Source organism: Enhydra lutris, unplaced genomic scaffold (genome assembly GCF_002288905.1).
Source record: "Enhydra lutris kenyoni isolate GAN:26980312 unplaced genomic scaffold, ASM228890v2 scaffoldscaffold9, whole genome shotgun sequence".
NCBI lineage: Eukaryota > Metazoa > Chordata > Mammalia > Carnivora > Mustelidae > Enhydra > Enhydra lutris.
In genome coordinates this window covers 47,105,126-47,120,125 of record NW_019154093.1, presented here as the reverse complement: position 1 = coordinate 47,120,125, position 15,000 = coordinate 47,105,126, and positions in this window count along the sequence as shown.

Below are 15,000 nucleotides of genomic sequence, written 5' to 3'. Positions count from 1 at the left end.
TGCCATTTAGTTTTGTTGATTATTTCCTTCACTGTACAGAAGGTTTTTTTTTTTTTTTTTGAGATAGTACCAGTAGTTTATTTTTGTTTTTGTTTCCCTTGCCTCAAGAGACATATCTAGAAAAATGTTACCACAGCTGATGTCAGAAAAATTACTGTGTATGCTCTCTTCTAGGATTTTTATAGTTTCAGGTCTCACATTGAGGTCCTTTTTTAATTTTTTTTAAAGATTTTATTTATTTATTTGACAGACAGATCACAACTAGGCAGAGAGGCAGGCAGAGAGAGAGAGGGGAGGAAGCAGGCTCCCCGCTGAGCAGAGAGCCCGATGCGGGGCTCCATCCCAGGACCCTGAGATCATGACCTGAGCCAAAGGCAGAGGCTTTAACCCATTGAGCCACCCAGCACCCTCACATTGAGGTCCTTAATTCATTTTGAGTTTACTTTTGTGTATGGTGTAAGAAAGTGGTCCAGTTTCATTCTTTTGCATGTAGCTGTCCAGTATTCCCAATACCATTGTTGAAGAGACTATCTTTATCCCATTGGATATTCTTACCTATTTGTTGAAGATTAAGTGACCATATAATTATGGTTTATTCTGGGTTTTCTATTCTGTTCTATTGACCTATGTGTCTATTTTTGTGCTAGTACCATACTGTTTTGGTTACTACAGCTTTGTAATGTATCTTTTTATTTTTTATTTTTATTTTTTTTAAGATTTTATTTATTTATTTGACAGAGAGAGAGATCACAAGTAGGCAGAGAGACAGAGAGAGATGAGGAGAAGCAGGCTCCCCGCTGAGCAGAGAGCCCGACGCGGGACTCGATCCCAGACCCCTGGGATCATGACCTGAGCCGAAGGCAGAGGCCCAACCCACTGAGCCACCCAGGCGCCCCTGTAATGTATCTTGAAGTCTGGAATTATGATGCCTCCAGTTTTGCTCTTCTTTTTCAAGATTGTTTGGCTATTTGAGGTCTTTTGTGGTTTCCTACAAATTTTAGAATTGTTTGTTCTAGTTCTGCGAAAAAAAATTCTGTTGGTGTTTTGATAGGTATTGCATTAAATGTGTAGATTGCTTTGTGTAATATAGATCTTTTAATAATATTTATTCTTCCAGTTCATGAACATGGAATGTCTTCCCATTTCTTTGTGCCATCTGCAATTTATTTCATCAGTGTTTTATAGTTTTCAGAGTACAGGTGTTTCACCTCCTAGGTTTAGTTTATTCCTGATTATTTTTTTTATATTTGTGCAATTGTAAATGGGATTGTTTTTCTTAATATCTTTCTGCTGTTTCATTATTAGCTTATAGAAGTGCAAATTTTTGTATATTGATTTCGTATTATGAAACTTTAGTGAACTCATTTATCAGTTCTTGTTGATTTTTGGTTGTCTTTAAGACTTTATATATTAATGTCATGGCATCTGCAAATAATAAAAGTTTTAACTCCTTCTTACCAATTTGGATACCTTTTATTTCTTTTTGTTGTCTGATTTCTGTGCCTAGGACATTTAATACTATGTTGAATAAAAGTGATGAGAGCAGATATCTTGTCTTGTTCCTTACCTTAGAGCCAAAGCTCTCATTTTTTCCTCATTGAATATGATGTTAGCTGCAGGATTTCATATACAATCTTTATTAGCTGAGGTAATTTCCTCTAAACTTATATTGTTGAGGGTTTTTATCATAAATGGATGTTGTACTTTGTCAAATGATTTTTCTGCATCTATTGAAATGACCATATAGTTTTTATCCTTTCTCTTATTGATGTGATGTGTCACATTGATTAATTTGCAGAAAACTGAACCACACTTGCATCCCGGGAATGGGAACCACGACTTGATCATGCTGAATGATTTTTTTAATTGTATTGTTGGATTTGGTTTGCTAGCATTTTATTGAGGATTTTTGTATCTATGATCATCAGAGATATTGGCGTGTAGTTCTCTTTTCTGAGAATACTTCACTTTGAAAACAAGAAGACCCAAGTTGGTATTTTGAGTGTTTTGTGAGGCATTCCCAAGTTCCTTTTGTTGTCAAGTAAGATACTGTTGAGTTTGGTAGAGAGAGCATTCCAGCAGGACTTCATGGAGGCTTCTTAAAAGTTAGGAGGAAATACCTTATACATTCCTCCTAGGATATATCTTATACATTCCCCTCCTAATGATGGAGTAAGGACATAGCTGAAATATCAGTGAATCCATTAACTATGACAGAGTGAACCAAGTGAAAGCTACAATTAAGCCGACAAAAATCCTGGATACCACTTCATTATTCTACAAATGGCCTGATAAGATAATATTAAAATGGAAGTAAAGGTCAAAAGAGAAATGAGACAGGAGGACAAAGATGATACTCCTATATATTCAATCCAAGTTCTGAAATGGCATCATCTCAGGATTTCTTCAGGGAGAAAGAGACACATTAGAGGTAGAATTTTAATACTAAATGCCACTATGGTGTAAGCCAATAATGACTGAGAAATCACTGGACTGGACCTTGAGAAATCAGAATCAAGCGGATCAAATTTTCTGTTACAGTAATGGGAATGAACACATGTTAGAAATTAAATTGAATTGTATGAAAATAAATACATATATAATATATTAATATCTCAGTTTTATATGCTGCTGTTACTGTCAGATTTGTACAGCTCATACAAATTTGGCAATGTCATCACAGGATAAAAACATGAATCTGTCCATGCAGAGATGGCTGGATGAAAGAAATTTAATACAGGAGAGGAACCTGGGTGGCTTAGTCTGCTGAACATCTGACTTTTGATTTCAGTTTACATCATGATCTTGGAGTCATGGGATCAAGCCCCAAGTCAGGCTCTGTGTTCAGTGTGGAGTCTGCTTGAGATTCTCTCCCTCCCTCTCTTTCTGCTCCTCCCCCTGCTCATGTGTAGCCTCTCTCTCTAAATAAACAAAAGCTTGAAAAAAAAATTAATGCAAGATATTAAAACTGTGCTTCATGCTTAAGCTAAACAAGATATATTTTCAATTTGTTTATAATCTGCATCGACATTTAATCATGACATTCTTTCTTTCTTTCTTTCTTTCTTTCTTTCTTTCTTTCTTTTTCTTTCCTTCTTCTCCTCCCCTCTCCTCCCCTCCCCTCCTCTACCTTCTCCTCTCCTCTCCTCTCCTCTCTTCTCCTCTTCTTTCCTTTCCTTTTTCCATAATGACATTTCTTAAGACAGGCTAAGTAAGGGCAAGAGTACCTTCGTGTTAGTGGGTGTAAGTGTCAGAGTCAGAGAGACCAAGTTTTCATTTCCAGTTTTATTATCCACTAACTCTCTGATGTTGCTGAATTTATTTAAATTCTTTGAGCTTTAATTTGCTCACTCTTAAATGGAGATAAAAGTGAGTGCTTTATGAGGTTATTATGAGAATTAAATGAGATCACATCTGTGGTACATCAAGCACAGAGTGCCACAGATAATAAGTAATCAATAAATACTAGCTTACTCTTATTATTATTATTATTACTATATTATCATCCTAAATATCTACTTTGAATTCTGAAATTATAAGAAATTAGAAGCAGATTAGTGAAATCTATCCTGGAGCTGAGATTGCAAAGGATAAATATATAACAGAGTACAAATAATAAGAAAAAAGTTCATAAGGCAGAGAGAAGTCAATTAAGGCATGGAATTTCTATCAGGAAAATCACTTCAAAAAAAAAAAAAAAAAAGACATAAATTGTGAGAAGAGAATGGAGTACAAGTTGACTGAGTGATTATCTCCACCAGATCCCCCAGGGCTGCTCTCTTGAGGTATTAGCAACATTCCAATAAAGGACAGTCCTTTATTTCAAGTTAAGGCAATTAGAATTTATTTTACCTTATATATTTTAATTCATCAGTCCTAATTAACATTTTCTTTTACAAATATAATGGGGTACTGTAAGCCAAAAACAAATTCCTGTAAGTGGTCATGAGATTTTCAAGATTTTATTTCTCATGGCTGACCAAGCATGAAGGATTAGTAGAAGTAAATTTTTAAAAGAATGTTAGCTATTAAATTAAAACATAAACTTTTCTGATCTTTATTATTATTGCTAGATAGAGTTGTCATTTCTAAAGAAATGCTGGAAGGTAGTTAACTTCTCTTTATGCTTAGGGTTACAGGCTTTTCAATTTGTAGGTCTATTTCAGGCCTCATTTAGCTATTAAGAAATTTACACTATTTCCTTCACTTTCCTAATGGCCAGAGATGCTGCAATATAAATTGAGAAGGATAAGAAAAAAAAAAAAAAAACCTTAAATTTTCATTACAGTTATACTTTCCTCTCATCAAAGGACCTCAGAAATTCCCCTGCTGTATCAGTAATGCCAGATAGTTAATTTCTCTGCCCAAACAGGATCCACAGATATGCTGACATAACAAGACCCAATGTTTCAAGATCCTCAAGGATATTAATAAAAAACTATTTCTTATGGGAACCTCAATTTTTTTTCCCCAGGAAAGATTACAGATCAGTATTTGTTATCGCAAAATATTAAGGCAATTAGTGCTGGGTGAATTAAAGAAAAAATGCAACGTTCACACTGGACCAGATAAGTACTGAAATTTTGAGGTTGCTTACTTGAACTTTATCAAAATTATGGAAATTCCGGTGTTTGCAAAATTGAACTGCGAGTCTGGCGAGGGGAAAGGGCTATCTTGCAAGATTTTGAAAGCATCGTGTTGCTGGTTGGACTGAAAATACTACATGCATGGCTGTTCCCTGCTTTTTCAGCATTCTCTGGGTCAGCTTAAAAAGGGATGATAAAAATGCAGAAGTGCAGAGACATTAAAAAAGCAAAAGTGAGCTTTCAAAACCTTTTTAAACGAGGTTCTTTTTGTTGTCATTTTTGTTTGTTTGTTTGTTTGTTTGGTTAAGTTTTACCTGACATTTCATGGATCTTTACTTTAGGCAAATGAGAGTGAACCAAACAACTCTCGTAGTGGCTCAAGTCTCTTTCCCCTTTCCCCCTTCTACCTTCCATTCTTAAGCCTGCTAGAGGCCTGGAGCCCCCTTGGAAGTCCAGGGACCTCCGTGCTTGCATCAGCTCAGGGGGGATCCAGAGCTAGAAGAGAAACAAGCCTGGAGACTGCAATGGAAGCTTGAGCAGATTGTGCAGTATCATTTCACATGCTATTTTATCCCCTTATGTCACATTTTTCTGTTGCCCACAAGAAATCAGCTAAGGGCAGAATGAGGGAAAGCTGGTATAGCAAATGGTCTTCTTGCTGGTTTTAACAAAGCAGTCACACGAGTGGAGAGCCGCCTCCTCTTGAATTCTGCTCCACTGTCTTGAGTCCATTTCTGAACCCCAGCCAGCGTCCAGCTGGTAGGCTACTACAATGCTGTCATGTCATCAACCCAGTCAAGATGTTCCAGCGTTTGCAAGCGTGTGTGTGTTTAAACTTGCCAAGTTGGCTGTTTTCCCATAAATTGCATGGAATAATATATTTTTTTAAAAAGGTTAGCTTCTATTTACCCATGGGTGAGCAGGTTTTTAGAGATTGCTCAGTAAACAGAATTCAGGTCAAAATTAGCGACAATGAACAGCAGTCATATTTAGATACTCAATGACTCATATTAATGTAGAATATTAAAAGTCCAAAATCAGGCAAAGTACTCAGAAGCTTTTACTATAAGGTGTGTCTGATAACACAAGTAAACTTTACTATTTCCCAAATAAGTTGTATTTCTTCACTATACAGTAGCACCTTTCCTTTTGATAGTAGTTTACTTTTTGAGTATATATGTGTGTGTACATACATGTTTCTTTTATAAAAGCTCTCCTGGCAAAAAAATCAAAACATTATCTATAAAATAAAGTGCTCAAGAGAAGAAAATAGTTTTCTGCCCAAGTAATACAAAAGTCAAGCTGGTTTATTTGAGAGGAGCTTGAGTTTGTTTAAAAAAAATAAGCATTTATGGGTATTTTTAATAATTTGAACATATGGTCTGAGCAGAAGCAGAAAAGGGAGTTTTCTAACTTGATGTCAGATCATACCACATTATGTTGATTTATACTGTATAATGTGATATGCTGCACATTTTTAATAAATGAGCTTGCTTTTTCATCTCAACCAGGAAAGATTATTGTGGTGCAAATCTGGTGATGCCCTTTGGGATTCTTTAGTAGCTTCCACTAAAACCATTTTCAAGTTTCTGACAGAGATTTTTCATATTTTATTTACTTCTTTCATTGGGTGAGAAAGCAAATGGTTATGACAAAAATGAAGTTGTAGTAGAGAGACTGTTTCTTTATCAAAAATTTTTTTGCATTGCTCAAGGGAATTAAACTTTATTGAGGTCAGGAACAACAATTTGATGATGAGAAATGATTTATTTTTTGATGTTGGGAGAATTGCAGGAAGGGTATGAGAACCTGTGTAAAGGATAGAGAAAACAGAAGCATTACCACATCAGAGAGGTCTGAGCTGAACGCCATGTGAATTGAGTGTGTACCACTGCGCCCTTCAGCCTCCTTATGCTGAATCACAGAGAGAAGCTGCTGAGATTTCTGAATATCTTTCGTCTATAATATCCAAACTGTGTTTTCAAGAAAAAAATATAAACTTCCAAAGTCTATTTTTTTAATGTGAAAAAGAAACCTAAATAGTCAATCTAACATTTCACTGGAAATGGACTTTCTGAAAAACAAATATAAAAAATACTATTTTCAGACTATTATTCCAACTTTATTTTCCTCTCTTTTATTTCTGGATTATCACCCAAATAGCTAATGATCTTTAATTAAACAAATATTTTTGAGGCACTATGTAGTCATATACCCATACCTAGAAAAATAAATTAAAACAAATTAAACTGTGATGCATAATTCACCTAGATGATTGCCCAGAGATAATGTAAAAATGTCAAAAGAAACATAAGAAAAGTACAAAATTCTTGAAAGAGTATCAAGACAGTAGAGAACATCAATTGTTTGGCTACTAAGTTTTAATGCAAACAATCAAATGAGAAGTCATGTGATGGTAGGGGTCAGATTTTTCTGTTTCACAGTAATTTTCAACACTTGCCATTAAAACAAATCAGAAATAGCTGCTGAATAAATGAATACATGTACACAATGTCATCTTGAAAAGGAAAATAACAGAAGATGTCATTTTTTTTAAGACTGCAAAGTGGAAATAAAATCCATTATTATTTTCCATTAGTATATAGAGTACACTTATTCTAACAGTGCCTCAGTTAATTGCTTTACATGGATTATTCATTTTTACTTTCATTAATACTACATGTTAAATTTAAGAAAAAAATAAAAGAAGGTTTAGAGTTGATAAGTAATTGCCTAAGGTTAATAGCTAGTAAGTAGGTAGGTAGAACCTACCACACTGTATTGCCCAAAAGATTTAAGGACACGACTAAACTTCTATAGCAGTAATTGTTTCACATAATTTCATGTACTGAAAGTGAAAATCTTTGATGGCAAAAATTTCACAGCTTGAGGGAAATGTTAAAGGATCAAGTCCTGAAATAGCCAAATATACAAAATATGGTTTGGTTTGAAGATGGTGTATGCAGAGTCATTAAAACATAGGGGAGGTCTGAAGATCCAAGTTCTGCTCTACATTGTATCAGAAACAAAGGGAAAGGTATCATGGTATGAAAACGTAATGCTACAAAATGAATGAAAGACGAATAAAATAATTTGCCAAAGAAATTGACTTAATGCCAGGACTAAAAATCTGTCTCCAGAAGGAAATGGATGCAGTTGTCAAAACTTTTACTAATGTTTAATTCATTTTTACCTACTTTTCAGGTTAGTTTTTCCACACAAGCTCAACTTATCTTGAGTAAAGAAATAGTTAACTCATATATCACTTAGAATTAGTTTTGGCTATGAGAAAGAGAGTCAAAAAGCAGCAGCTTAATAAAAAAAAAAATGTTATTTCTCTCTCACACAGAAGTCTGGAGTAGATTGTCTAGAACTTATATGGCAACCTTATTTCACCGTGTCTTTAGAATACACATCAGGGTCCCTCTATCTTTTTCTGTCATGTCCATCCTTCATTCCCAAAGGCAATTCCTAATTCAAAACAAACAAACAAACAAACAAAAAACTCACAGCACTAGGGAGGTGGAAGAGATGTTGAAGAAGGGATGAAGTATACATTACAGCAATATTTTAAGGAAGGTGAGCAGAGGAAGCACAAAGTACCTTCCTTTCCATCTCATTGGCTGGAACTTTGTCACATGACCCAGGATATTGGCGGGTTAGGAAAGGTACCCCCGCCCCCTCAGGGTAGTCAGCTAGAAATAGGCAATTTCCTAAATATTATTATGGAAAAAGAAGAGTAGATATTGAAAGATTACTAGTAGTCTCTTCCAGTTAGTAGTTACTTAGAAAATGAAAACTTTTTAAAAAGCTTATTAAAAATTGACTTAAAACTCATTTATTCCTAGTAATACCTTCCATACACAGAAACAGGGGAATTTGCTACTGTTCCTAATATTTGCCAAAAATTTCTGGGGATTCTTTGCAATGTGGTCAGATTTTGGCTCTTAGGTAGCAAAAACTATACCACAAATAACATGTATCACTGGAGCCCATGGAACCATGTATATTGTTTTACATTTTTTTCTCATACATGACCTTTGCACTACTTGTTTTGGGGTTCAGTAATATACTAAATGACAACAATCTCAAACCCAGACTGAGTTATTATTCTTAAATATTACACTTTGAGATCTGACCTAGCTCATCATCTTTCCCTAAACCTTCTTTTGTTCCTGCTGTCCATTTTGATGAACGACACCATCAAGCTACCTGGGGTCATGCTTTATTTCTTATTCTTTCATCCAGTGCAAATACTGTTGAACAGACTCATTCTTCCCTCAGATCTATATGGGTCAGATTGATACTGTAAAACATTTTCGAAATAATTTCTACTACCACTTTAGCCTCAGTTCTGTTCAGTTTTAAGAGGAACCTTCACCTGCCTCTGTTAGGAAGTAAAGAAATTCTATCTTATTACCTTTGAGGTAGGGCTATTACTACAGAAATTTCAGAACTAAGTAGTCAATGTCTAGCTTTAAGGTTTCAAATCATAGATGGAAATGATAATACCAGGAAAGGCTCCCAGCATGTAAAACATCTATTCTCTGGATAATCAAGTGTCTTGCAGGTCCTGACTTAAGCAGTTGGTGCATGTGAATGGTGATTATTTGTAACTATAAAAGTTACTTATGTAGAGATGGGAGGAGGAAGAGCAGAAAGAAGAGCAATAACATTTACCACTGTCATGTCTTTGAAAGCACATTCAAATCCTCCTTCTGGAGTCAAATCCCCATAGGGTGCTATACCCCTGAGAGATTTGGGGATTTCAGTGCACAGGGACCTTCTGCCTCTTCACCTCATTATACGAGGGTACAACCAACCTTTGAAGTTTTCCCCATGTCATCTTGTGATCAAAGAGTACAATAGAAGGGGTGGTCATGGTAAGTCTATATAGACAAGAGTCTAGGTGAACATGCAAAACTTCTACTTTTCTGAGAACATTACAGAAGAAGCTGCCTAATAGGCCTTTCAGTTGCACAAGAGCTACCCTGCTGCTGTCTGATTGGATTGTGCTATGGCAGAGCATAGAGAATATATCAACAAATTTCAGTGAAGATAAATGCAGGAACACTGGAGACCATCACTCCTTACCCCTACCTCCAACTGAGTCCAGCATATAGTAGCTTTGGAAGCTCAAAGAAGGCACAGGGGAGGATGTCCACAGCTGAACCTGGAAGAAAATAAGGCACAGGAAGAAAATATACTTCTTGGCCAGTGAGGCCTTTAAGCCCCCTTTGCCCTTAAGGACTTGGTTTTATGTAAACACCAACTCTAACTATCCTGGGATGCCAAAACCAACTCAAACCTGGTATGAAAAGAGAAGATTCAGTCTATATTACCAACCTAAAGGGTTAGTTAAAATATAAATAATAAGAATGTGTGTGTGTGTGTGTGTGTGTGTGTGTGTGTAAGTTTTAGGAACATCTATTACATATTTATTTTCTTTTATTTATTACTTCAATCTGAATCAAGTTGTTGCCATCATCTCTCACCAGACCTACAGTCCCAGGAGCTTCCTCAGTGGTGACTTACACATGCTCTTCACGGGTTAGCGAAAACACAGGCAGTTCAGGGGTAAATCTTTGACTTTTTCACCATGAGGTCCCATCTGTATCAAGTGATGACACTGGCTTTTGCCCAGTTTTTTTTATCAGAGTCCCTTCACTTGTTTGTACAATACACTTGTTATAACAATAATGTTTGTAGTTATCAGGTTACATCATGGTTGTTTACTTGTTTGTTTTTCCCAGTAGAAGCTCTTTGGAGTAAAGGAGTGTGCCTTATTAAATTAATTCTAGTACCTGATACATAGAATATGATCAATTTTTGACATAAAATGAATAATGAATAAATAATTTTTATATCCTTTTGCACTTTGAGTTTTAATACAATCTTAGAATAATTATCATAGTCAAACCAAAAAAGAAGAACACCAAGAAAAGAGAAGCTTTGACTAAAGTTGAGAAGGAAATGTGTGAAGGTTATAGTAAGGTTACAGGAAAAATTCCCTAAATCTATACTTGCTACTCACTAGGAACAGGAGAGAGAAAAATGAAATCAGAAAGTATTTCTGAATATTTCAGAAATTTCAACTGTATTTAAAAAAAATAGATTCCAATGACATCCTAACAACTCCATTTTAATTAAAAAAGAACATTTAGTTTTGTTCCACAGGCTTTAAGTAGGAGCTTAAAAATGGTAATGCAAGGAAAATTTTTCTACCGTATTTACAGTCTAAAAACCAATCAGAAAAAAGGCAAAATAGCACCCATTTAGCTAATTCATACAGCACTCTCCCAAAGAGAAACATATTTTGTTCCAATTAGAAAGAAAATAGGAAAAGTTCTGTGTACCTGTTGGTAGATTGTTAAAAATGGTCACCCCATACATTGTGCTTCTCTGTGACTGTGACCCTTTGCTATGGCTTTGCTGTTCCTGCCATCAGAAGGTAGAGGTATTTTCCCATATTTTTGATTAATGCCAGCCTCATGACTTTTTTCTACCGACAAATTGCAAGGAGTGATGTTCTGAGACTTCTGAGACCAAAATTTAAGAGGCCTTTTGCTTCTGTTTTTACCCAGAAGAATTACAGTCACCATGTACAAAAGTCCCGGATAAGCCAGGTGGAAAGAGAAGTCTGGTGGAATAAGAAACGAAGTATAAAGGGAGGTCCTGTAAAGGAGAACGAATCTCCAAACAGATAAGCCCAGGCAACAACAATTGTCAGAGTAGTAGTTGATTATAGATGTTCTGAAAACTCTGCTTTAAAAAAGTCTCAATCATTGTATAATTTTTTTAATGAAAATGTGTCTTGCATAATATGTGTGCAAAATAGTGTATCTCTTAGAGTTAAGAGTCAAAGTATAGCTAGTCTTACATAATTGCCTTACACATAGAAGAGAATGAAATAATTTTATTTTGGTTAAATAAAACATATAAATCGTATTTCCAAAATATGTCATTTATAATAACATATCAGATAAAATATATAAGTACCATTAGAAGAAAAATAATGACATAGACATTCATGTAGATACCATTAAATTAAGCAACACAATTGCATAATTTAAAGTTAGATTTTCTTGCATATAGATTTTTTGTTACCCAATTCTAAGTGGCCTGATAAATGGCATTCAGAGATCATGAATTTTTAGTATTAAAGCAAAAACTATTTTAAAAGTTGGAAATACTATATTTAACCATAAAAACAAATAGCCCTGCTACTTTAATTTAGCTCATTAGTGTGATTTGTCTTATCAATATAAGAAATAGGAAACACTTTTTTTTTTTTTTCAAATTAAGGCAAATAACAATGTGTAAGCATGTCTTACTCTTTCCTCAGTCATGTGAGGGGCTGCATAATAGATTTTAGTCTCTGAAGCTTGAAAGATGAACTGTACTTCCAAAAAGAAATAGCTCAGAATAACTAGAGGAAATACAGGTTAGATGAGACTCTTTTTTTTAATTGTATTTTTTTCATGCTACTGTATTTGACCATTGATCATTTCATGTTTCGCTTAGCTATTTTGGCTTTCTCTTTGTGAATAAAGAGTGAAGAGTTAAATGGTTTAATCAAGGATTATCACTGGATTAAATCAACTTTGCTGAACATCACACTAGAAATCAGAGGCTCTTCTACTTTTACTTTATACCAAAAAAAAAAAAAAAAAGTGTCAGAGATAATCCCTGATTTTTATCAAGGCAGTTTAATTTAAATCATATGAAGATTTAAAAGATCTCATGAAAATGTTTTATAAAAGCTGATTTTAAAATGGTTCATTTGCTGTACAAAAATGTTTATAGATTTTTAATAGTCTCTAGAGAGTCATAATTTTTCTTGAGTCTATTACTTATTATACTTTCAGGCATTATGGTGTCATTTTCATTCAATGTAAATTTTTGAGGGAGAAGTAATCATAGCTGAAGTCTCTGAAAAATCATCCAGTTGTTACAATTAAGTTGATTGCCAGTCTATATTTTCATATGAGCAGAAGAAAATTTGCCACTTTGAGAATAACTTGGCAATGATGAATGACACTCATGTTTGCATACGAAGTGAAAATGTTCACATAATTCTTCTCCCTCAACCCTGTGGTAATATATCTGACCTTTGTTTTCCCAAGAATTTTGTAGACAACAAACTCCCAACAATCTCCAGTCCTAATCAAAGACAGAGGACTGGTGGGTTGAGGCAGGGACAAATAAAGTAAAAGTAATAAATTGTGTCCCGCTCACTTTTCCTGGGTTCATATTTATGTCATATAAATAATGAGGCCAGGACTCTTACTTTCTGGATTCTTCATTGCATTGGATTGCATAGATTTTAAAGTCAATTGCAGTTTAAACAATGAAAAACTAGCATCTTACAAAAATATTAGAAGTAGAAATGTTCAAATGATTTTCCTTGGTATCATTATGCCCCTCAACTCCTGTACATATATAAAGAATGCCTGCAAGAGAGTTTTTGTCTGAAATGTCTTAGTCTGGCTGATTATTCAGAAGGATTTTCATCATCTCATCATCAGCATTCTATCAAGTTCAGAGTATTATTTGATGATTTTCTTTGTATCTGTGAAATGGCAAAAAAGTGACGAAAGCTCATCAGTTTATGTGTAATATGGAAGAAAAGACTGTCTCTTTTTTGAATTGGATGGCTTTAGCAGCTTAATTCCAAGACTGCCAGGATTTGTGTTATTCATTCACTGTTGTGTAACAAATTACACCTCCTCCCTTCTCCCCAGCCGAGTGGCTTAAAAAATCATTATCTTTTGTGATTCTGTGGGATACTGAACCCAAACGAGCGGTTCTTCTCTATTTTATGTCTCCGGAGGCTGCAATCACCTGAGGCCTTGGTGTGCATTGTCCAAACTAGCTCACTCACGTGGCTTGGCAGTTAATGCTGCTTCTGGCTGGGGTCTGTTCTGGAGATGCTGATTAGAGCACTTCCGTTTTTCCCACATCGTGTCTACGTTTGACTTAGGCTTCTCAGAGTACTGGGCTGGGTGCCGAAAGAGAGGGATGGAAGAGCGAGCCTCTGAAGAGGAAGGAGACAAAAGCTGCTAATACTCTTAAGTCCTGGTATCCATTAATTCCCAGGCTGTCACTTTAACCACATTCTCTTGGTCAAAGCCATATGCCAGCCCAGATCCAAGGGGGGGGGGGGAGAAATAAGTTCCATTTCTTGAAGTGAGGAGGGTCATCTGTGCACTGAGAGGGAAGGAATTTGGGGGCCACCTTTGGAAATGACTCATGTCCTGAAATTTCAACTTTTTTTCATACCAACTCTGTCACTTTACCCAATTTTCCCATTCCTCATTTTTTATACCCTTAAAATAGAATGCTTCATTGAGGCTAGTATCTGTTGAGCACCTACCATGGTCAGACACAACTAGACAGTGTGAGAATGTATGAATGTGAGAATGAATTGTGAGACTCACCAGGTAAAGATGACAAAAAAATTATATGGCTTGAGTATCCAAATTATTACAGTTCCTTTTTTCCTGTATGTCAAAAATTTGGGCTTCTTAACAATCTTCTATGTATTTTTGAAGTTTCCCCTAGAAAGCTTCACAGATGCCCCAGGACAATCTGCCCCATGTTTCTGTCTTCTCATTTTGCCATCATGCCGCTGCATTTGTACAAGATTACCTACTGGATGGTTTTCATCCCTGGCCATAGTCATGGATAATTCGCATGCTTTACTGTGTTTTTCATAACACAACTCATACCAAGAAATAACATTTATCAGGAACTCATAAAGACTTGATGTAAAGATAAGTGTGACACACAAAAAAGCTTGAAACCACTATAGCAGGAGCTATTCTTAGGTCCCACAAAACAAAACTCTCACACCATTGCTTACCTATACATAAGATTTTACATTCTAGCTTCTGGTTCATCTCACATCACAGGAAAGATGCATTATTTGCATGAATAGAAAACTGAACCTGACTTTATTCCATCCCCAGAGATAAGAGGAAGATGTAAACCACTGCTTCTCTGAGAGTCCAAGTTGGAGTTAATTTCCTGCCACTTAACTTATTTTCAGAATGATTGACAGTGAGAATGTCCATTACTTGGGAGTGTAACACCCACTCACATGAATATGGTGTGGCCTGGGTCACACAAACAGAAGGAAAGCAACTTCATTAACTGGTAGTGCATTCCCCAAGTTAGACGTGTTGTATTAAATAACACCTCTGTGAGACAACTCATTTCAGGTCCTTTGATTTCTTTCCAACCAGTGGGATTGAAGGGAAAATCAAATCTGATTATCCGTTCTGGCTAAGTCTGGTCTAGGCTGCTAATAAAAAAAGGAAGGAAGGAAGGAAGGAAAGAAGGAAGGAAGGAAGGAAGGAAGGAAGGAAGGAAGAAAAAGAAATAAATAAATAAAGAAAGAAAGAAAGAAAGG